Source organism: Ornithodoros turicata, chromosome 8 (assembly GCF_037126465.1).
Source record: "Ornithodoros turicata isolate Travis chromosome 8, ASM3712646v1, whole genome shotgun sequence".
Lineage (NCBI taxonomy): Eukaryota > Metazoa > Arthropoda > Arachnida > Ixodida > Argasidae > Ornithodoros > Ornithodoros turicata.
In genome coordinates this window covers 39,618,972-39,644,329 of record NC_088208.1, presented here as the reverse complement: position 1 = coordinate 39,644,329, position 25,358 = coordinate 39,618,972, and the positions used below count along the sequence as shown (strand labels likewise).

General features: G+C 46.0%; 1 protein-coding gene across 4 annotated transcripts in view; it reads right to left on the bottom strand.

The window, feature by feature from the left end:
• Positions 1-25,358, bottom strand: part of LOC135367305 (tyrosine-protein phosphatase non-receptor type 4-like) — a 128,564-nt gene that overhangs the window by 78,582 nt on the left and 24,624 nt on the right. For 3 of the 4 annotated variants that reach the window (XM_064600510.1, XM_064600513.1, XM_064600512.1), the window contains exons 2-3: positions 23,852-23,948; positions 10,984-11,083 (exon numbers count right to left, since the gene is read on the bottom strand). The gene's annotated coding sequence lies outside the window, so the exon portion shown is untranslated. Of the gene's footprint in view, positions 1-10,983; positions 11,084-23,851; positions 24,114-25,358 lie in introns of those variants that run through there. The other variant, XM_064600511.1, reaches the window with a different exon arrangement.

Sequence of the window (25,358 nt, the reverse complement as noted above, 5' to 3'; positions counted from 1 at the left end):
CGAAGCACCATATTCACCATTCAAATTCGTTCTCCTTTTAAAGTTGCGTGAGTATAGTTCAAGCACCCGGACGCCATTATCGTGCCCACTATCTCACGAATATCTCAGGTTGGCGTTGCTTTTCTGCCTATAGCACTTTTTTTTTTCTCAGCCTCCGCGCGTCCCGAGTCATTGAATTACACGTTTGACCTCGGCCACTATGGCGTTCGTCCCCTCACATAATGACTTTTTTTCCCGCATTCAAAAAGTATGTTTGTTTGTTTGTTTGTTGCGGTGTCAACAACCAGTTCCAGAAAACTCATTTGGACCATTCGCGTCATGTCGACGACCCCTCCGGTTTTCTGGATCGCATTTAATTTAGCAACACGACCGAAACTGGGCAGATAACTCGCGCACACCAGCAGAGACCTCACGTCGTTCCCACGGCGCACTTGTGGCATTAAAAAAATAAATAAATAAATAATAATAAAGAACAAGATAACAGTACGAAGCGCGCGAACAGGTTGTTCCGAGCATGTCTCTCGGCAAGAGCTCGGCGACGACCGGCATGACCGTTGGACAAGGACGGCTGCTTTCTTAGAACGTCAAGCGAAGCGAAATTCTGTGAAAAACCGACGATGAACCAACATTCTCTGCAGCATAACGATGCAGCCAGTGATGGGCAAAGTACCTCAAAACTGTACTTAAGGTAAAGTAGCAAGTACCTAGCACCTGTTGTACTTTAAGTACAGTACAACGTACCATACTACAAATGTACTTAAAGTAAAGTACAAAGTCCTTGGCAAAGTACTTTAAAGCACTCATCGAGTACGTTACAAATTTAGGCTGTATCGCTGGACGTTGTAACGCTTGGTAGTGATAAAAGGTGAGATAATTATGTTTCGACTGCTATCTTTAAAAAGCTTCTAGCAAGCGTGTTTGCCGAGTGCTAGTTAGAAAAAGTGGATAGTTTACAGCCGATTCATTACTATGAACTGAAAGTAGTCATTTTGCGACCAAGTTTTGCGATTGTTTTTCCAATCGAGTACTTAGTACTTGAAAGGAAAGTACAAAAAAAAGTACTTAAAAAACAGTACAAAGTACACAAATTTAAATGCACTTTAAGTAAAGCGCAAGTACTGAGAAACGTACTAAAGTAGTACTTGAGTACTTGATACTTCAAGTACTTCCCATCACTGGATGCAACACGGACAAACAAAAATTCCCTGTCAGCCCCGCGAAGCAGCTATGACCATGAGCGGCGTGAAGATGTGGACAGCAGGAGGGAGTGGGTTAAGTCTGCCGTCCTGGACCGAATTCAGGGCGAACCGTGCCGACCTTCGCCTGGAAAGTCTCCCGGAAAACACAGTCCGTCCTGTTGCTGGCATCCTCCACCGGATTCGAACCCGCAATCACATTGAATTACGGTGTTTTAACTCACTCACATAAATAATAATAGTAATAATAATAATAATAATAATTTTATTTTTCCCACTCTATATACAATTGCAAACTACTGCAGGCCGGTCTAAGCCGAAAGGCTTGTGACACTGGGCCTGAGGCAGTCTAGCGACATTCACGGAATAATTCATGGGGAGCTTAAACAGGCCGTAAAGAAAGCAATTCTCTTGATACACTACTGGCAATAATACAGCTTACGTAATTGTTTTTTCAGCCTGAACCTTGAATCGATTAGCAAAAATACGGGAGTGAGTTGGTTAAACAGACGTGGAACATAACACATTCTTCGGCAAAATCCGTATTTCGTAAAGGAAAAAGGTACAGTAAATTTAAAAGGTTGATTTAAAAGGATAATAATAATAATAATAATAATAATAATAATAATAATAATAACTATATTGTACTGGTTTCATACATTTAAAAGAATACAGGATAGCCTATGCCTTTTGGCATGTGGGCCGTCCTTGCTAGATGGCAGACAGTCACTGTTACCAGCATTTACGCCGTTACATAGCCTTGAAGGAAAAAAAAAAAGAAACAAAAAAGAAACAGAGCAAGTAAGGAACAAAAGAAAGATCCCATTACAGTAATATGTGTCACAAGGGACGGTACAATTAATGCCAATACACAGTCACAGTTCATTACAATACAAGTTCAATAATTTAATACAAGATGGAAAATGCAGCGTACACGTGTTATTAGTGGCGTGCCCATACTCTTCAACCTTTCAGAAACAACCACTTTCTGATTAGTTTCCTCGCACCACATTTTTTTCCCCCTAAGTACGTGCCTAGGTATTTCATTAAACATTTTTGGTACGTAGTACCATCTTTGATATCTACCGTACTCGGTTCTTATCCTAGGTTGGAAGGTTAGTACGTGCAGATCGAGAACGATCTTGCATCTCCTTAAAGTCCCTATAAAACAAAAGTAATATTTAGCAATCACAGTATAGTCATGAAGGCTCTTGAGAGAATGCATTATTTGCTTACGTATGTTTGTACCCTGTCAGATCCATCTGGTTTGATACACTGAACAGTTTCCAAATATGCAGGGAGACAACCGGATCAATGAATGACTCGTCATCTCTCGCTTCTTTATTTTCTCGCCCCATGGCGGAGGATTCTCCGACTTCTGAAAGGTTTTGTCCCGTTACCGCTGATGACCCTCATATTCTGACGACCCCCTAACTGTGGCGGGATATACACGGTGAGCTTTCCAAGTCCCCCTTCCCATGATCGATTCTACATTTATATCGGAAGACGAACTCTAAAGAGGAGGTGTATCAGGAATATCAGGGAACGCTTCATTACATTTCGAACGGGTTCTCGGAAACTTTAACGACTGCGGGGTTTATCGACTGACTTTGCGGTCGCTTCCATCATTTTATAGTCATTGCCTTAACTACTACCGCGAGCTTATCTCGTACAGCCGGCACATATAAAAAGGGCCTCCGGCTTTTTCGGGTTAAACTCCTTTGGCAAAAAAAAAAAAAAAAATTGAGAAGTACAAAAATTGGATGCCACTGACGCATCGGATGTTACTGGAATAAGCTAAGAAAAAGTATGTTTTAGCGGCGGGGACTCAAATCACGCACCTCTCGATTGACCGTCGAGTGCGTTAAGCAATTACGCTACGCTGGCATCTACTTCCCGATGACTTACCACAAGGGACCTCATTCGGCTAACGGGAACGTACGCGCGACGTCTCTCTGCGTGGGAATGATTTATAATGCCTCTAATAAATTATATCGCGCAAGTCTGCGAAAATTGAAATTCAGTGATTCTTCTAGATTAGGAAATGAAACAATTTTGGCGCAGTTTGCAGCTGTTACTGTGACAGCATTGTCTGTGTTGTGACTGTTGGGTTGAAACTGTTTCTGAAACAATTTTGGCGGGGTTTTGTGACTGTTTGATGGGAGCCTACGCTTTCCCCCCCCCCATGGGTCTTTGTTTCTTGTTTGTTTGCTTGTTTCTTCCTGTCATATTTATCTTTTCTTCTCCTTTCCCCCTTCATCATTTTCGCCGTGTTTTTCTTTTGTGCTATACGTCAAGTGTATACGTACACCCGTAGAGTCTATGTGCCATGAAGTAATTGGTCTCCATGTATGTGGAGCCAATTTTCTCCTTTTTTTTTTTCTGTTTCATAATCAATCAGCAGTACTCCACGGCAACAAAAATCTACGAATTAATCCTTCGAGAGTGAACAATACCTATTTAAGTATGTTTCACGTAGGCGTAGCGAAAGGGAGGAAAGGATCTAGCAAAAAAAAAAAAAAGACAAGTAGAAAGACTATGTGAGACAGTCTTCACGTCGTAAAGACGATGGAAGCTGCCGATTGCTAACGTCCGAAGCGGCAGTCATCGACTCTAACCCACGAGAGAGAGAGAGAGAGAAAAAAAAAAAAAAGAAACGGTCCCTATCGAGTGGACAAACGAAAGACGGTGAATCTTCCGGCTGTAACGGTGGATCATCGTTCAAATCATTATACGGCGTTCGATCGATCAAAAGATCAAAATCTCTGGTCGCTCTCTCAGTAAATGTGTCTGGGTGTGCCTGGGTTTGCGTAGAAGGCGAGCGCGACTCCTCGTCCATCGGAGCCAGGCTCGCTGTATATTCAAGAGAATCATGATTCTCTATTAGCACAGAGAAGCAAGTGTGACTATTAGCGCTGCATGGAGACGTAGAGGTGATGGAGAGACGACAGCGGGAAGGAGTGGGGAAAGGTAAGGAGTTAGTATGCGTCCTGGGCCGACTTCAGGGGAAACTGCGCCGACATGCATCTAGAAAATACGCAAAAAAATGCAGATGATCCCGGAAGCCGGTGTTGCGATTTTCAGCGGCACCTGTTAGTGACTTTTCCTGACGCTGATGAAACGTTTGGCATTGCCGCTAAATGTCGCGACATACTTTCCGTGACAGTCTGCAAATTTGTTTGTAAAATGTTTGCAGAAAGGTTATTAATTGTTGGAAGGGCGCCCCGGGACAAGGATGAGACGTCCACAGGACAACAGCGTCTCTTCGTACGTCTTTTCCTTGTCTCTGAGTTCCTTTCCATCATGTTGGGACAAAAGTTTACGGAACACGACACTGGCGTATGTCTTCATCGGAGCAGCCCTCTGCTAGTTATCAGGAAGAGATCGAATAAGAAACGGGTGACCGCCTATTCCGTCCATCCCTGTGTATGTGTGTCTGATCCTGTTTGCCGCTAGGGTGTCGCTCCAATGGAGAAATGCGACAGCTAGGTGTTCCGTAAACTTTCGTCTCAAGCTGTACAACAAGCTAACCTGCATCTTATCTCTCCTTCCAGGTTATAAAAGCTGATCGCGTAATACTGTATTCACCTCCGCCGTGCACGAGGGCATGATCGAGGCGCCTGATCTGCATCAACGGCATTCACGGAGAGACCAGTCTTTCACTCAGCAAGTCGAGCTCCGGCAAATCGGTCGGCATGGGCGGATAGACATAGCCTTGGCACGTTGCGGGTGCCGGAACCTTGCCGGCGCGCAGTGAACGTAGACACGCCGAGCAAACGTGAAACGTGGTCAGGTCGGCGTCGGTAGGAGCCCTCGAATACCTAGTTCCTACTTGTTGACGCTCAACGCGAAGTCGCGGCGCGAATGGTGACTTCAAGGGACGTCGGTAGAGAGCACATTTTTCGTGTTCTCACTACGGAGAGCTTGCCACTATGTCTCGCTATAATATTCCCTCGGTCTGATGTCCTTTTAGTGTGTTCTGTGGTTCTCGCATGTAGTTCCCCCCGTTTCGACACTTCTGCAGCTCATCACGTTCAACTTGTAATTATCGCAATGGCACAAGCGTTAAGGAATCAAGGTAATGCGAAAAACATGCGTCTGGGGCGCCAGTGTCCCTGTGGCGTCACACGCCTCACCCTGGTTTGTTTACTTATCGCGGCGCCAGTACAGTAGGGAGGTTTAGAAGGATTAAAAGGATTACAAGAGATTTAGCAGATTGGAAGGCATTTACGATAACGATTCCGAAAATATGGTACGCCAAGCACCCGATTCCTTTCATGTGGCTGGCATCACGTTGTTGATCTTGGACTCGAAAGCTTCCTTTTGGTTTTTAGTTTGTTTCCCTGGAACGCTTCCGACGAGCTAAAACTCCCTAATGTGAGCTTCCTCTTGATTTCCCTGCTCCGCCCCGCCCCGCCCCGCCCGCACGCAGCTGCTGCTCTCTCGCGCCGCTTACCCCTTCTACACCTGCGCGCGCACCTGCCACTCTGTTTTCCTCCTCTCCGGCGCGGAGAGGCGAGGGCGTTTTTGTTCCACGGACACGGCGATCTCCTGTAAAAACACTGGGAAAACCCGAGACAGCACTGCCGGTTGGTAGGATTCGAACTTGCCACCTTCCAGTCTCCAGCATAACCTCAGATGTACTACACCAATCGAGAGAATGTCGTATTCACTCTGTCATGACGCTGGTGTTGACGAGAAGGCGGCAGCTAGTGTAACGGTATACATTTATTCCCTGACCGGACGTCGCACGATGTAGATACATTTTTAGTTTTAGAGTTTCTGTGCGTTTAGAGTTTTAGAGATAGAGCTTTAGTGCATATCGTACGCTATCGCCATTACGATACGTATCGCTTTTTTTATTAACTGACATTGTTTAATTGAAATCATGCAACTGGGCAATGTCACTCATGCGTCCTCCTGTGTCTCGTACGCTATAGTTACCGCAACGTTTGCTCCGAAAGTGCTCGGTTACAACCGTTACGCTACACATCGCGTTCCAACTTCCTGGGTACCCCACACAGGTTGTTACCCACCCCCGGTTCCTGTTTACGATTTTACACGCTCACAGTTTCCGCTCACAGTATTCCAGCCTCCCGCAATTTGTTGCCGAAAGGCAGACACCACTACCGCACGCACGCACAACAGTTCCCCCAACGCGCGCGCAAACACAAAAAAGACACCAATTCCCAGCCCTGAGGAAGAAGCCGTACGACATCATCATCAACGCGTGACCCAAAGCAACGCGACACATAACGCAAAACGAGAAAAACGCGCTTCCGCTCCGCGCGTGCAATCCAACCACCATGAAGGCTGCGAAAACCGAAATCTGCATAACACGTCGCTTCCAAATGGAAAAGTATGCCGTGCCCAGCGCGCGCGAGACAAGTAAGCGCGATGTTCGTGAAAGAAATGAGTTTAAAAGGGAACATTTTTCAAAAAAAAAAAAGAAGAAGAACAATATGAAATGCAGAGAAACGGCGTCAGTCGAAGCTTCGCGAAGAAAACGATTTCCTGGTCCGTTATGGATCCGTACATATTTTTCGTAACGTCGATGCTTTTGAAATATAACAAAAAAACAAGAAAGAAGAAGAAGAAGGAGAAGAAAAACGCGTCTTCTTTTGAATACATTTAATATATGCGAGCGGGGAAGCTTTTTCATATCGTACAACCCTTTCTTTGACAGCGCACACGTTTAAAGTCGTACGTCTTCTTGCGCGTTTAAATGCTTTTTAGCATTCGCACCGGAGAATGTGAGTCGAAATGATTAAGGGAGTGTAAGGAAAGCGTGGCTGCTACCGGCAAAGAACGATGCGGCCGTGTGCTTAGATGCAGACATGACGTTTATTAATGTTCTTTGCGTGAAAGTGAAAATGAAAACGGTACACGACTTTTCTTTTTTTTACTAAAGGCACGGCCGCACGGACACAGCAACGAGACTGGGAGGTGATGAGTTCGAAATCTCACATCGGGTGCGCTGTCTCGGGTTTTCCTTCGTTTTTTCGGCACATTTTCCAGATGAATACCGGTGCAATCCACACTGAAGTCGGCCCAGGACGAATGCTAACCCAGCCCTTGCTTCTAACTGCTTTCTGTTTTCCTTTTTCCGAATGCCCACGCCATAGCTGTAGTCGCTTCGCGTTGTTGACGAATCAAAAATGCGTCCACTTGTCCCAAGCCGCACAACATATTGGCCCAAGCAATGCTAGTCCTATATAGTTGTCCAATACTGAACCAGTTCTGCCGATATCCAGCCAATATTGGCCGAATATTGGCTGAATATTGGCTGAGGCAGTGGTTGTGCGAAGGCCTGAAGACAGCGACGTTTGCTTCAAAAAGTGACATTTCTTTCATTTCGTGCAGAAAAAGCTCTCTATATTTATGATGGAAGTAATCTTCCCCTATCTCTCTATCTGTTTCTGATCTCCATGCTAGCTATGTACTCCGCATTTCTCTTTCACTCAATTACAAAAGTGACCAGGAAAAAATATCCAGCTGCATTATTACATAAGGAAAACACGATCGTACCAAGTTAGTAGCTAATCCGCTAAGCTTCCCATATTGCTATCACGACAGTATGCATATCTCACAGCGCCGCGTGTAATTGGAAAATATTGTCGCCATCAGCGCGAAATGTGTGCCTAATGGAGCCTTTGGGGAAACGACGGATCGCAACAGTAATCGCTCCTCCTCTCCCTATATAGGAGGAGAGTCATTTCGAAAATCTGATTAAAGCGAATTACTCGAACGAAGTGTTCCCGAATAGGCAGAATCTCCATTCGGCGAGATATATTCTAGGGAAGCATCGCAAATAGGACAAGGGCCGTTGCCTGGTTCCAGGAAAATGAAACTGGGTCCAGAGTCTGCGGTCGCTAGGCCCAGGTTAAACGGAGTGGTAGCTTTCACAAAGAGGATGACGGGGAATCTATAAGATCCGACAAAAAAGGAAAAAGAATAACGTCCAAACAATTTCCATTTTTCGGAGGAAATATCCTGTCACACAGGGCAGTCTCCAATGGTCATTCAAACCAATGGCCTATAAACTAGAGTCACTGTACCTGGGGGAAGAGTATCGCATTCGCTTTCCCCGTGCCGCCGCCTTGCTCATTCGCCGAGGCGCGTCACGTGGTACGTTTTCCTCCTCTTTGCTTCCAACCTCCCGCCGGGACTACGGGGAATGCAATAGCTGGGACGCATGTGCGCGTACGTTCGTGTGCCGCTCTTGGTTTTTTGTACGTGTAATGTATCTCAGAGAGCTGAGGAATTACGAACAACCATGTCTGGATGTTGTGCTGCAACGGGACAGAGTCAGGGAAAGCATTTTTCTACATTCCGACGGGCAAAAGTGACGAAACGCGTAGGCACAAAACCTGCCGGAAGAACTTCGCGCCTACGAATAACACACGCTCGAGCGAGGTAAATTTCGTGGCGTGTTTATTTTTCATTGCAGAACCTTTGCACACAGTATTGAACAACAGTCCAACTGTGCGAAGAACAGCCGGGCGTATCAAAGTAGTGCTTGTTGGATCTTCCCATTGCATTCCCTGTCCTGCGGTGCTAACAAAACGTCACTGTCAGGACCACTTCACACGCGACGACTTCGAGGACAAGGAGATTCGAAAGAAGTTGAAGTGGACGGCAGTCCGAAGCAGTTTTGCATACCGGACACCTACGAAGCTGAGGAAGGCTCCTATCCCCCGTTTTTCGCACACAGAGTTCTCCGAGGAGTCACCAAAAGACTTGCACACTGAAGTTGATGACAACATAGTGTAAGATCAAGGGGCAGTGGAGGATAGTAATGCGTCGAGATATATGTAGATATGCACTATGAAAATTATTGAAACTTAATAAAACCGTTCCTAAATATTGATCAAGGGGCAGTGGAGGATGGTAATGCGTCGAAATATATGTAGATATGCACTATGAGGACTATTGAGACTTATGAAAACTATTCCTAAATATTGAAAGTTATGAAAACATTCTTAAATTTTGAGCTGTAATTGTGAGTGAATGAACTTTACAGAGGAAGACAACACCGTCACAAACCAGAGCATCGAGGATTATGCACAGGAAAAACCTGCAGACAAGTCATGTGATGGTCCCCTCGACGAGGTCGCAGTCTTAAAAGAAACGAGCAAAGGCTGAGACGGAATCTAGTGACTTGAAGCTCACGGTCTACTCCTCATGGAAGATCAACTGATTGCGTTGGAGCGGGGGATTGAAAGAACAATCCACAGCACTTTACATGCGCGTGAAAAAACGTTGGCATGCACATAGCCATTGAACGTTTGAAATAGAAATTTAATTGCGAAGAGATGAGAATAAGACTGGTGCAGGTTATTTATGTCAACCTGAAGCTATACGAGCTCAATGAGCACTATAGTTTTATGTCCACAAAAGAAGCGAACTAAAAGGGAAAAAAAACTGGTCTATGGAGCGGAAACGAGACTCGACGATGCCTTTTAGAGGCCAACACGCGCCAACATAATTCGTCTGTTAGCTACAGAATACAACAAACGATACTGTACTGACGCTTGTGCCCTGTTTCATTAAGTATTAGCCGAGTCCCACCACAGGAAGTCACAAAATGTTTTGTGCACAGCCGCGAAATCAACGCGATGTAACACTGATTACAGCTATCCCAACACGCGATCCGCGGCGGCTTGGAAGCAATATGGCTGCCGGAGCAGACGACGCGGAGCGGTTGCGGTACTCTTCCCCCGGTACAGTGACTCTATACTATAAACGTGCGCGTACCGCCACCAAGCGTGCAACGTGTCATCCTGTCAGGGAGCATTGGATGCAATGCTCTTTGAGAAGTTGACACGTTACACGCTAGGTAGCGCTACGCGCATGTTCAATGGCCATTGGTTTCGATGGTCATTCAACACTGCCCGTGTGACAGGGTATTGGCAGGGTGCGTAATAGGTTACCCAGGATAAAGCACGCTTTTTCTTCCGCTCCGTACAAAATACAGCAGGAGCAGCAGAGATCGAATCTATTATGTACGATGGACAGATGTACAGACAACATCAAGGAGTGGGAGAGAGCCCGGGTAAAATATGCGCCCAGGACCTACATCAAGGACAAATGTGGCGACATCTGTCTGAAGAGATTGTCGAAAAATCCAAAGGGTGTGAAGTAGCACTGTCTGTGTGTTGGATTCGAGCATTTAACGTGACCTTGGAGCTACCAACCACGAACGCTAGTGAGTAGGGCTAACCACCACGAAAATTACCGATTTCTTTTTCCTGATGCGCTTCCAGTCGAGCCCTCATCGCGTGCTACGTTTCGCCGCTACGTAAACACTCGTGCTACGGTTCCCCGAGCAGACGCCCTGTGCCGTTCTCCGCATTGCCAGATAACACGTATTATTTAACGTTGTAGTGGATGAGGCAATTAAACATAGAAGGACCAACGCGCACAAGCCACACAACGCCCAGTTGCATACGTCAGTGGTAGGATGCCAGAAAAGGCTTGTGCTTGTTTGTCCTATGTCTAATTGCGCCTCATCTACTACAACGTTACACGAGAAAGCGTGTGCTCGTCTGTGTGAATGTGGGAATGACTGGCAACAATGTAAGAGAGAAAGTGTTGAGGGTGAGTGCGTGTTCCCGTGATTTCCCAGCGTGGCTCGGTACCTTGAAGAGAGGGTAGCAATCAGAGGGTATTGGTTCGAACCCCACTGCCAGGTGTCTTTTCTTCAACTGCCATCATTCAATTGAGGTATTCTTTACTGAACAGGAGTATAGGACCGAGGGTATGAGGACATCGTATACCCCCTTACCCGAGGCAGGCGAAGCGGACGGTGCTGAAGCAGTCATCCACAGAGCTGAAGGCTGGAAGACCCCGGCCAATAGGAGACGGCCCGCATGACACAGCCTCACCTGGAACGCAATGATAGACAAGGTATACTACTACAATCATCCTCACCAGAGACGCTTCTTACGAAATCATCGGCAACTCGGCAGCTATATGATGGCATCTCGCGGTTAACAATAAATCGAAAGTAGAGCCTGCAACACAAGCCCCCTTGCAGAGCAGCTGGCGCGACGCAGCCAGGTTTCTAGCTTGTTCACGCGTCAAGAAATTATAATTACTAGAGCGCAAATATAAGCGACCGATATATCGTCACACGTTCAAACCATGTGAGAGTTCCAGGACTGAGTTCTAAGGTACCTGGAACGACGACTGAATGATATACCGCAGATCATGTTAAGCGTGACGGTGACATTGGATTTTTGTCGTTTATTTTCAGACCACGAGGCCAGAATGTCACGTTCATCATATAGTAGTGAGTTTTAGTGCGTCGTACGCTATCGCCTTTACTTATGTAAACGATAGCATTGGTGAGTCTGCTCACGTGCACAAAATAGAGAGAGCTTCGCGCAGTGCGCAGGACCACGCCACCCTATTCCTTACGTACGCAAAGGCGATAGCGTGCGTATATACGATGCACTAAAACTCACAGCAATCTCGTTTTACGAGGAGAAGTGCCAGAAGAAGCGCAACTCACCGCCTATGAGCAATGCCATAGTTGCCTGCCTATGAATTCATTTTGCCTAACTGATAATTAAAAAGGGCAGAGAGAGAGAGAGAGAGGACATGCAAAAAACGACACCGACCACTTAATCGATCAATTATCAATCAAATATATCGAATACGCGAACGAACAGTTCTCAATAATCCGTTCACAATCACCAACGCTTCCAAACGAAAACACACGTCGTAACATTTCCGACAACAAAATGTATAGAGACCGTATACGACACCCATCAGGCAACTTACATTTTAAAAAGTAATTTACAGTTGCAACTATCTCAGATACAAATACAATTACTTTTTTCAAAATGATACTGGTTACGGCAACGAAGTTATGGGCTCGCTTCCGCACATGCAACGTACAGCTCGTCACCTTCCATTCTGGCGCTCGTAGTGCAACGCCCATAACGCAGGTGGATCACCCTGTGTATCCGAGCACCGGTCGTTTATATTTTACTGCGTCTTCTTTACTGGGCGGGGCTGTCTTTCAGTGGACTCCGCCGACAACGTCTGCGCTTTCCGCCGGTAGCATTGCTGGACACAGGCCATAAATCGCAAGTCCAGCGAGTGCACCGCTGCCTGAATATTAGAGATAATGCGCGCATTTCTTTCGCGGGAAGGAATTCGGTCAAAAGGATGCAGGTCTCTAGAGAGGTGTGCCGATCCGTCCTTTCGAGCGACTGAGTGTCCCGTCCGCTGCTTTGCGTCGCGCCAGTTTTTAATGTGAAGACATTATGAGAAATTGGAAAGTGTCCATTTTCTGCAGGATAAGCTTCAATGCGAAACATTTCGTCAACCTTCTGTACGTTTGATCCTCTGACCCGTTCAGTTCCTCCCACCGATGTCCTGAAGACGGCCATGTCGGTACTCTTGTTCATTCCTCCTAAGCAACTCTTTAAATAGTTTTGTCTCCGTAATAAATAATTCTTTATTGTCCCTATTCTCTACTACGGTGTGTCTGCGTGCCACTTCCATGTATATAGATGGACTGTCGACAGCCCCGCTGACAAGACCCAGACGCTTTTGCCACGACCGACCTCTCGGCCCTCCGCTGCATGAAGATCGTGATCAGCGAGATGGAAACCATCCGCCTTTGGCTGCTCGGAGGTGTAGCACACCTGTCCGGGCGGAATGTGATAGGTTTATTCCTCCTCCGTGCGGCTGAATCAATTAAGCTCTGGCTGACGGTCTCTCACTTGCTCACGTTTCCCCTATGGAACTGCGCGCTGGATGTCTTCACTCTGCGCTTTTATATAGCGAGAACCGCACGAACCGGGCTCGGACGGTGCCGACAAGGGTTTTTTTCCCCCAACTTTTTCTTGTTTTTTAATGATAATGGGAGTTTCGTCGCCAGGTGGGATACTCTACCCCATTGCTGGCGCTAGTGTATAGTGAAATGGAATGATGAGTTGCATCACATGGTGGACGGTGTCCTATAGCGTGTACAAAAGCTTTAGAAGTGCTTTTATGGGCAGAGCGTTTGGTCATTGGGCTAGCAATTTTGAACACAGTCAGAGGGCGAGAGTCCAGCTGATTTAGAGAGACACTGAAAGGGTGTTAGTGCGGGCAATGGAGAAGGATGTCCTCTAGATCTTCCAGATCGCCGCAGCCACGACATCTTGGAGAGTCAACATATCGGAAGCGGTAACGTCACTGAGCTGTAAAAGCCACATTGAGTCGCATCCGATGAATTAATACAGCGTCTTGACGAGAGGTCTTTACATAAACGAAGACCTGCAGGGTGTCTCGTATATTTCGCCAATAAGACAGATTTTACGGGATTTTTTTTTTCTATTGTGTGAATGGAAGGTGATATGTAGATGCACTTGTACGAATTTCCTTTTCCTATCTCCCTTCTGGCGGCTCATCTAATTCATTACATTAATACACGTACCGCGCAGAACGCGACGGACGTCAATCCAGGATGGGCGTGGTATCCATAGCATGTCAGCTTGGACATAAATAAACGTCAGTTTTACGATGGCCAGTTGAATTTTACCCACCACGCCACGCCAAGCCAAGTCCCAGATGCACGAAGTCAAACAAAGGTGCGATAAGACTTAGTACACAAAAACGAGGAAAGAATCATCCTTGTCGTGCGCGCAGAGAGGATTTGTGGAACATAAGCGGATGGTGGCCGGCGTGACGTCATAATCCGAGGCGTAACCCGCACCACGCCCTCCATTGGCTTACTTCCTTTATTTAACGTCCCATGCGAGTTCCAAGAAAAAAACATAGTCGTTACGTTGCTGTGTGTTGGACGGGCTGCATGTCATGATGTGTTGCATTTATCTGCATAATAGATTTTTTTTTGTCTGTATAGGGTTTATTCGCGATGTGGATCCTGATCGTAATCTGACCCTCCAGCCTCATCGCATTCGCCGTTCATTTGGTGTTTCTAATGTTTTTGCGTTCATGTTCATTTATTTCGCACTATTCATGTAAGGTTTATTGTATTTACCCGCATTTTGTTTATTTTCTCGCCTTTCTATAGTCTTCCAAATACCATATGGCAGCAAATGAAAACCGAAACCAAACTTCGCAGGACCTACACTATGATTATGGCAACAAATCCGCTGTGGCGCCCCCTCGCGAGTGACATGCGAATTAATCCACTAAGATGGGTTAGACCAAAACTAAGAAATAAAAATAAAAACATCTTCCACTATACATCTTTATCAAGATCGTATCATTCACAGCGCACACGATTTTCATCACGACGAGGGTGCCAAGAGTGAAAGTAACAAGAAAGAGAAGGAGACACTTGGCACCTACTCGAAGCACGCGAACGTGACACAGTGGGTGAAAGCCAGGTGATCGGGGTATTGTTTCTTGGCTGTCTACGCAAGATTTACGACAAGAGGAGGTGAACGCCCTCGCCCCAATAGGACTCTGAATTATGCGATGTTGAGAAACATAGGGGGCGTCAAAAGCGTTCTTCGGCTCAGAGCCATCGAAATGAAGAGCCTGAAGCCATCTGAACTGAGAGCGCAAGATACACGGACAAAGAACGGAGAAACAGACAGGACGGGCGCTAACTTCCAACTAGGTTTATTGAAGAAAATGAGTAAGAAAGCATAAACCCTTCACAGCACACGTGTCACATTCTGGGCGCACCGGTTCTGAGCACACCGGTTCTGAGGAAGATCTTCCTCAGAACCGGTGCGCCCAGAATGTGACACGTGTGCTGTGAAGGGTTTATGCTTTCTTACTCATTTTCTTCAATAAACCTAGTTGGAAGTTAGCGCCCGTCCTGTCTGTTTCTCCGTTCTTTGTCCGTGTATCTTTCGCTCTCAGTTCAGATGGCTCATTACCAACTAGCCCAATCCTCAACCCTTCTCAAGCCTGAAGCCGTCGACTATATAGCGATGTGGATGTGTGTAAAATACTTCATTTACAGCAAAGGGGGCAATAGTCGTGCAGAAAATCGGCACCGCAAATATAGGATTAGGTTCATCCTGCTGCGATATCGCGCCATGCATTTCTGCCAGTGCAGCGACCTCTATAGGGTTGACAACTCGCCAACGCGAAATATAGCCATCTATAGGTGCTAAAAAGTAACCACGCGCAACCGGTAGTAGTAATCCAAGTAGCCTTCGTACCACGAGTGTAATTGTTTTATTATAGAAACACTACATAACACAGGGACAAGGACAACGAAGGGTGCAAACATATAGCACAGCGAAACGCGCGCACAGTAATAAGGAATGTTTAGTGACCCTGGATAATGCCAAAACAACTGTACTTTCCACGTTTTGACTAGTGACATTGACAAACGAACTAACTTGTTCTCGACCCTAATGACTGTTTTTGAATCTTTTTTTAGCAACTTTTTTTTATGGAAAGAGGGTCGTTATCCTCCCTGTTGCGATGGAACGACGAACTCGCCTTGTAAAATTTAGCGTAAAGCATCAGTTCTCAGTCCGTTTCTCAAGTCCATTTTTTTAGAGGACTCCCTCTTTATCCCGATTTGATTATATATACCTGCTTTTGAGAAGCAAGAAGTTGAAACAGTTTGCCCAAGTTGTCTTAACAAAAGTATACAAAAATAGTCGAGTAGCCAATTAAAACATTTAGTAGCCACAAGGACAAGAAAGTAACCATTCTGGCGAAAAAGTAGCCAGATCTGGCAACCCTTGCGAACGCACGAGAAGTCTCGTGCTGATCAGGATCAGTATAGGAGTGACCCATGAACCTGTTTCTCTGACGTCAGAAAAGTTTTTTTTTTCCTCAAGGGTTTGTATCTCGCTAACTAAGACGCGTAGACAAATAATTGTTTTTGAATACTCTCGAGTACAGTACAATGCGTGCATGACGTAATGAACCACATGCATCAACATTTTCAACGAAAAAAAAGAAAAAAAAGAGCAGAATATATAAACAAAACACTTGCGCGCAGTCATCAGACACGTAACGCATCAAAGCACGACATTTTCGCTTGTCCCAAGGATAAACATACAGAAACCATGGCTGTCATTCTGCTTCGAAGAGGGCGCACACGATAGATCATTGCGCTCGACCAGCTCCCTGGTGGCGGACACAAAAGCTCGGCGACGCCATCCTTCCATTAAGAGAAAACGAATGGACCGCGCACACCATACCAGCTGTGACACGTACATGTCCTTTATATCTAGCTGCCGAAACATCTCGACTGCATCGTTTCATTGCGTTTCGATAGAAGAACGCGGCGGAGACAGCCCTCCCTCGCACATAGATTCCTCGAAGGATATTTCGCATAAATCTTATACATATATACTGGGCTTTAAACAAAAACGACGGTGCCAACGCTCAATGGCAGCAATAAGTCAGCACGGCACTCTACTGCATTCCTATACAACTGTTTCGGTTCATTCCGATGTGATTCCACGAGCTTTGTCTCGATTTGTCTCGGCTATTCGTTCTGCATGTTTCGTGGCACGCCCCCTATGGGAAGGAAGAGATTTGTCGACCTGTCTTCGGTATGCCGCCTTTTTTGCGCAGTTAATACTTCGTTTATTTTGTGACGCTGTTCTTTTACTTTTTGACTACGAGGTACCACGAACTTAAAGGAGCTATAGCAGTAAAGTACAGAGCATTTCTTCGCCGTAAATAGATAAGCATTTTGCAGCAACCGTGCACTCGTCGTAGATATTGTTTCAGTGCATAGTGCAGTAGATAGTGTTTCAGATATTGTTCAGCGGCACATCATTCCCAGCTGTCGACTACACATTTTTGCTGGGAAATATTTTCATTTATGTTATTCTTATCAATATTTATTATTTCTATTACATATCACGAGTTCAATATGATTATTATTACTATTATATTACTTATTACAGTATTATTTCTGTTATTCGAATGTCACAGACAGTTATGTCTTCAATCGATCACTGGGACCGATATTAGTAAGTTCCAGAATATCGGAAACACCTTACGAAAATGATACGATAAAGGAAGCTGTCCAATCAAATATCAATAATCTGATGTCGGCTACTTGAAAGGAATAAGAGGATTGGGTTATCTTGTTTTCGGAACTTAAATTCCTCCATCTACTGAAACTCCCTAATATTCCGTACTCGAATCCCGTAATCGAATCCACAACCGCGACCACCAGAAGAGCACACCGTAACAACCTTTCGTACGAGGGGGGAACATTCCATGCTGGCCACCGACGCACAGGTGCCCCGATCCCAGGTGCCTCGATCACGAACATCGCAGTCACGGAACGCTCGCGATCGGGCGAGCGTGCGTGCGTATTTTTACCGTCCATGAGGCGTGCGTGCAATTCACGCAGGGCTGGATGACTGCCGCAAATAAACCTGCCTCAAAATAGCTATCGCGTTGCGCTCGAGATGCGCGTGGCGCCACTGGCGCGATGGGTGACGGCCGGCCGATAACTTCACCGGGTGTGCTTCTCGAACGAGCAATTTTTATGGTACTGCAGTAGAGCTGCAATCTCAGAAAATTTATCTATTCGATAGGCTGAGCCCTCAGTACTCTCACGTTACAATTTTCGTCCTAACTACACTCATGGCTTTTTTTAGAAAATTAAAATTGAAAATTACGGGCAACATTGTGTCGAAGTCGCCACCAACTCGTCAAGTACGGCGGCAAAACTACATTGCATGCGCATAACACTGGGTATAAAACAAAACAAGTCGGCTACTTGTCGGTTGTGTAGTCATCATGAGCGGCAAGCCAGTCGCCATAGCAAGCCATAGATCACTGTTGCTTGACAAATTTGGGATTGTTTCCAACCAGACGCCGCCCTGAACAGTTTTACCGCAATTTTACTAGCAAATTAATAATATTCAACGTTCCCTGTAACATGTCTAACTTGTTGCGCTAGGTTCGCAAGCAACAAGCTGTTAAACTACGTCGCCAGCATAACCTGTCTGTCTCTTGCTTTACGGTACCTTTAATGATATTGGTGATAACTCGTGGCTTTTCGGCGCGACATAACGAGGATGAAGAGCGACGCCATGCAGTGGTCAGTCCGCGGATTAATTTTGCCCCCCTGAGGGTTGTTTGACGTGCCCTGAAATCTCAGCAGACGGTAACCACTTTTGTGGCCGCATGTGTTTTGTAAAGGGCAAATTTTGAATTGTTCTTCAGTGAATACTGGACCGATTTTTACGATTCTGGTCTCGATCGATTGCTCTTCGAAAGTCACATTGAACGTACGTCCCAGATTACTAGTTTTCCCAACTCATTTTTCTAGGTACGTAACGGAAGTGCAGGAAAGACGATCACGCTTTGATACTCAAGTTGCGAAGCGCACTACTTAAATTATAAAGTTATAGGCAAAATTTCGTACATACTCTCAGATCAAAAACATTTTTGGAACATTTTAATACGACACCCATGCGTATCCAGACCTCTGTTCTGGCGCTATAACGCAAAATATCTCGCGCCGCTATGTGTCTAAATATCGCTCCGCAATCCTAGATGACCTTTCACGTGCTGAGTCACAAGTCTGCGTGGACCACCTGTCTAAGCAACCTGTGCCATACCACCCAGCTGCTACAGTCTTCGGTAGTGTTCGAACAACCAACCTGTGAATGTGTGGGCCAAAACGTTGCTGAAGTCTCCGCTCATTGGTCGCAAGGAAAATTGAGTATATCGGTTGGGCGCAAGTAACTTAATCTATGGAGAAACCGAAACAAAACTACTCTAGCACATTTATTTGTGCAGTTTATCGTTTCGTACCATTTTTCCATTGCACACTGTACCGCGTGAGTATTTCCTACATTAGACGTCGTCCCGAGTGCATGAATAAGTTGCAGGAAACACTTAGTTGATTAGTGACATAAATATTTGCGTTGGTTGAAACCATGTCGCTGTGCGTGGGCGCAGTCACACAAATAAATATTAGATTAGATTATCATTCGGTAGTTGGAAGTGCTGCTCAGCTCATGGTGAACCAGTACAACTCACAGCCTAAGAAAATGACCAGAACTCGAAATGCCTGCGCGTAAGAACAGAGCAGTAGGGATCAATGGACAGAGCGAGATGGCGCCAATTTCGGTGCCAATCCAGATATAGCAACGTCTGGTGGTGGAACAAAGAAACACTTCCTCGGCGCGTCATTAAAAGCGCGCTATAGATAACTGGCTCCTTTGTCTCTCCGTCCCACTGTACGTGCTCTTCAATTATGTGGGCCAACGTGCTTAGCATACTGAACTGCATATTCGTGTAGGTAGCTAGAAGTGATATATGGAACAGCCGCAAAAGAGGGGATTGAGCTTTGTTTACAACCCACACACAAAAAAAGAAAAAAAAAGAGAAAGAAGTCATGACAGCCTTTTTCAGTCGATCGCTAAGACTCGTGCTTGGATTTCGCCCAGGAACTATATATCTGAAAGTCATTTCTTTCAAAGTCTTTCAATCAGGTTTTAGAGCGACACTCCGAACCCAAAAATGAAGTTAATAAAACGACTTGCTTTCTTATGATTCTCAGAGACACGGTGAAAAAATATATACTAAATGAACTTTGCAGTTAGTTTTTAACCCCATTTTATAGCCAGCGCCTGCCGCCTCATAGACCCACCACCCGGGGTGACAAACGAACCTAACCTGATCTAAACCGCGGCCACCTCACCCCGAAGCAGCCACAATGCTTATAGTACAGCAGACAGCGCTTTCGCTGTCACGACGTCCCTAAGAGACAAACATTACTGACTATATACGTTATACCATATCTGAAAACTGTCCTCATCACCTTTACTTCAGTCACACAACCTGATGGTGACGTCCTCAAAAGCCCGATAGCTCATGCAAAGTTCACTGTCAAACCGAAACTAGACGTTTGAACATGCAGTTCGTCTATCGCATTTCTCTCAAAAAGTACGGGGCAATGCCGGAAAGCAACTGTTGTGAGGCTGACACAGGCGAACACCCTCAAAGTGCCTAGGGACATGGACAATTGAGATATGACAGTCGTCGTAAAAAAGCCAGACAGCGGCGGGGATCGAACCACGCACCTTTCGATCGCCAGTCGAGTGCGCTAAACGACTCAAACAACTAACGGGGCACTGTCTTCACATTCTCTCCACCAGCTCCCGTGGCATATGTGGTTAGGGTGATCGCCTTCCACGCCGAGACTGGGAGGTGACACGGGTTCGAATCCTGTCACCGCGGCTGTGTTGTCTGAGGTTTTCCCTGGGTTTTCCGAAGACTTTCGAGACAAATGTCGGCACAGTTCCCCTTGAAGTCGGCCCAGGACGCATAATAACCCCTGTCTCCCACTCCTTCCTGCTGTCCTCTCTCCATCTATCCACGTCTGTACGCCGCTCATATAGTCACAGTTGCTTCGCGGCGCTTACACGGAAATAAAAAAAAATATCTCCTTTTCTTTTTTTTTTCTTTTTCAGGACTCGGCAGCGGAATCTGGTGAACCACGATGGAAACATGGATTAAATTTTCCATTTGCTACAAATTACAGTTGAACATAACTGGAATCTTAAAGTCGGTCGGCAGCTCGGGGCCTTCCCTTTTAGTTATACACTTTAGCTCGACATTCATTGATGATATCTCGTAGTACCGAAACGTTGGGGGAAAATGTGTGTTATGTCACTGAGGCATGACACGCTCCACATTGACGGTCGAGTATCCTCGAAGGAAGGTCTCGCTCCAGTTCATCTCCCCCTTACGTCCCTTCCTAAAATACATTCCCGCTCTAAACCACGTTGCGCAAAGCACAAAATTGCGCGTCACGCTCACGCAGGATGATCCTCCTTTTGGCCGTGTTACAATAGTATTCCCGTAGTATTTCAAAAAGGGATTCTCCTCCCAGTTATGCCGCATCAGTGGAAGAGGTGAGCATTTGCGTCAATGTGAACCAACATTCCAATTTGAAGCCGCGACCTTCTACGTCCATGTATAGCGAAGGGGGGAGAGGAGGTTTTTTTTTTTTTTTTTTTTTTTTAGGAAGAGTTGTAATGGTTCGTAAAAGTGACGTGTACAAAGTTCTCACAATGGTATTCTCATGTACCGAGACTATCCCGGGCACACTTTTAAAAAATCATCTACTCTTAAAAACAGCGTATCGGAGAACCAGGGAAGGAGCGTGACGTAACGTGGTTCCTGGGCACGTGATTCGTGACGTAGAGAGCGGTAACAGCTCAAGCGGGTATAAGCGGCGCGTGAGCCGAGAAGAAAGGAGAAGAAAAAAAAGCGCGGGGACTTCCCTACGTCACGCCAGGATCGTGTCGGTCGTCCGCGGCTGCTTTCTCAGACTTTTTTTTTTATTGTAAATTCGATTGCGCATTTTTTAATACACAACAGAGCGAAAATATTTTGCATGGTGGCTCCTGATAGACAAGCTCGACAGATGAGAGAGTATTTCTAGTCACGTTAAATGTGCTCCTTTAAACCTATATAGCTCACCGCCTGTTCATACGTCACTATAGCACCGCGTGTCTTTATCTTAAAAGGGATACACTGCAGAGGAGGACTACATCGTGTCTCCTTCTCTCCACGCTCTATAGTGTAAGCGAAAAGACGTGTCTGTTTTCTATCACGTTTGTGAACAAAAGTATCGCAATTCCCGTATAATCCTCTTTTGACGCAGACCCGAAGCATATGCCAGGAAGGCAATTTCATTAGGGCCGCAACCGTCCGGTTAAGTTGCGTATACCCCTTTTATCCCCCTTTATTCCCGTCTTACCGAATCTACCGCCATATAAAATATCAATACGGGAGCAATACTTCCTCACATAGATCCAAACGCCGTACTCACTCTCTCACAGCTGACGGAGGCCCCAATTTATCAGATCGGCTTTCGCGTTCGTTCGGCTTTGTGCAGGAGGCCCGGGAGTATACATGCGAGCCAATTTACTATATCGAGCACGACGACAATCCCCGAAAACAGATTGGAGCCCCATTCCAGTTGACGGGAGTTGTCGAGGTCGATAGGCTAATTCATTATGCGAAGGAGCTAGCGTGCCACTATTCTAAGCCCCCGCTCAGGGATCAGTAAGCGCCGTAAAGCAGCACACAGACAGGTTATATTGGAGGCGTATAGTTTAACAGCTAGTTGCTTGGAAACCCAACACAACAAATTATACATGTCACCGGGAACGAAAGAATATTTTTAATTTGCCTGTAAAATTGCGGTAAAACAGCTCGGGGCGACGTCTGGTGGGAAATGATCCCCAATTTGTCGAGCAACAGTGATCTATGTTCCCAACTAGTTTGCTGTTCATGATGGTTACGTAGCCGAGACGTAGCCGACTTCTTTTGTTTTAGACACAGTGTTATGCGCATGTAATGTAGTTTTGCCGCCGTACTTGACGAGCGATCTGCCCAGCTGGTGGCGACTTCGACACAGTGTTGTCCGTAATTTTCAATTTTAAATTTCTAAGAAACTAAGAGCGCAATTGTGACGAAAATTGTGACGTAAGAGTAGTGAGGGTTCAGGCTATCGAATAGATACATTTTCTCAGATTGCAGCTCTAGTGCTTTACAGTACCTTGAACAGTACCGAGTGAAGAACTCGAGGTACGGAACCCTACGGAATGGTGCATGAAGTGCATGGATGCAGACTTACGCTTAAGTTGATATTTCAATTTAATAAACCAGCTATAACTATAGTGATAATAACATTTTTTTGTTCATTAAGGTTACAGCCAATTCATTGAGACGCCGAATCGAATTATGAATGTTGAGCTGCGGGCTCGATTCGGCTGTGACGTCACGCGGTCACGGCAAGCGTCGCCACCAGTTAGGAGAAGCCGAGTGAAATGCCACGTGCTTACGGGACCAATGGGAATTGCCTATGACGCTGGAGCACGACGCCACTGTTTGTTGCACAACTTCGTAATGCTTTGCCGGAACGTTCAAGAATAGGACCGCAACACGGTACGTAACACAGTTCCATCCGGTTAGATGGTCCGCAGTTCAGTCACCTCAATTACGAACGACATCAGCGAGCGTCAGACGAGTTCAGCAAATCCCAGAGTGCTTAGCGTCGCTTTGAACTGTGGGAGTTTACTAATACGAAAGAAACGGGTGGCCTCCAAACTGTTCCGATTTCTCCCCTACCGGTCCATTGTTCACGACGTGTCAAGGTCAGCGAAAGCGAAATGTGAAGGATTATTCTTCGTTCCCCCGCTCAGCAAGCGCCCAGAATGCAATGCGTGCGCAAAGAGCACTGGGATTTTCTGAACTCGTCTAAGACGAGTTCAGAAAATCGAAGGAGGAACGAAGAATAATCCTTCACCAGAGCTCTGTCCTTCACATTTCGCTTTCGCTGAGCTTGACACGTCGTGAACAATGGACCGGTAGGAGAGAAATCTGAACAGCTTGGAGGTAACTCGTTTCTTTCGTATTAGTAAACTCCCACAATTCAAAGCGACGCTAAATTTTATTTCAATCATACGATGAGGATAGGCTCGACAGAAAGCAGCAAGGCTGCTTGACTCTTTGACTCGCTTGGCTTTTGACTCTTTGCCGTCATTTGCATTCTTTTGACAACACGGTTCATACATCTCGTACCGTAACCTTGTAATTAGCTATATACAGAGCGTTGCCTGTGCACAACGCATGTGTTATCTGCATTGGCTTGACACAGCATGCCGACCCAACTTTTCGTACAGGTCGCTACCCTCGAAGAAAAGAAGACAGAAATGTACCTCATGCAGCAGGTCCCTCTCCAAGGGATGCGCATCCAGCTGGCAACGGTGGGCGACGCGCACCGGCCAAAATGAGTAGCTACGCTCTCGGACGAACCTGTAGGAAAGAAATCATGAATGAGACATGTTACATTAGAAGTATACAGGTGTACAGTGGAATCATATAGGGCAAATTATTCTACGACACAAACACACACAAAAAAAGGTGTTCACGTTTGGGAATCCATTCACGGAACATTTCGAGCATTCTGGTGGTGGTGGTGGTGGTGGTGGTGATAGGGCTTGCCGTTGTCGGCCTCACGTATGTGGGCAACGTCACGACTCACGCCCTGGGGGAATGTGCGTCCTGGGCCGACTTCTAAGGGAACTGTGCCGACATATGTCTGAAAGCGTCTGAGGAAAACCCAGGAAAAACCCCAGACAGCACAGCCGGCACCGGGATTCGAACCCGGGTACCTCCCAGTCTCGACGTGGCGTGACATGCATTCTGACGCCGCTGGAGGGGTCACATGCTTACGGGCCCAATAGGAATGCAGGAGGCTCTCGCTCCTGTGACGTCAGAGCCCGAAACGGAAGTTAGCAGAGCGCATTGCAGTGAAAGTTGTGCCCAGGATATAACGAATAATAATAATAATAATAATAATAATAATAATAATAATAAACAAAGTGATACAACACCCTTTGAATACAAACCGTAAATACCTGTTACGGACGCGTAAGAACACCATATTACTGCAACGAGCAGTTACCTCTTAAAGAACCCCAATTACTCTTACCCAAACGAGAAGTAGCAAGCCAGAAACTGACCACCCGATCAAAGGCACATATATCAAACAACAGAAGGTGCACCCATCCTCAGAATCTGAAACCTGACATGCAGGGACCAACATCGCTAAACGAAGCTCAACTCTCTTTGGCCTTGAGCAGTTTCATTCGTATTTACATATCTTGCATCCTACAATCACGAAAGTGCCAGGGGGCCAAATTTTAGAAGTGACCCAATATATTCCTTCGTATCTCTCCAACTGGAAATAAGGCCCTTTCTCACTGTCGAAAAAAGGAGGAGAACCACCGAACCGTTCCCTTTCCTCTCAGAGCAAACTTTCGCGACCGCCTGACACGGCACTAAGTAAATTGGCAGAATGTAAACACTGGGCCGGGTGGAGAGCGCCCTCTTTCGTCGGTTTGTTAGAGACGAGTGGTTCCTTGGCAAAGAGAGAGAACTCCAAACACCCAGACGTTCAACCTTTGACACAAAAGTGCTCCTGGTGCTGTCGTTGAGTGAAAGAAGGAGAAGACACAAGGGGATACCAACAAGCAGAAGGAGATGAAGAAGTCGTTTGTGTGGGTTTAGCCTCTGCTTGTAGATCAAAGGTTGCACTTGGCTTCGACCCCCATCTCGAAATAGAGAGAAAGGAGGAAGCCCAATTCTCGTATCCCGAGGCTTTCTCGACAGGGTTACGTCACAGCAACTTTTATTTCGTGCTACGCTCCCAAAAGAAAAGGG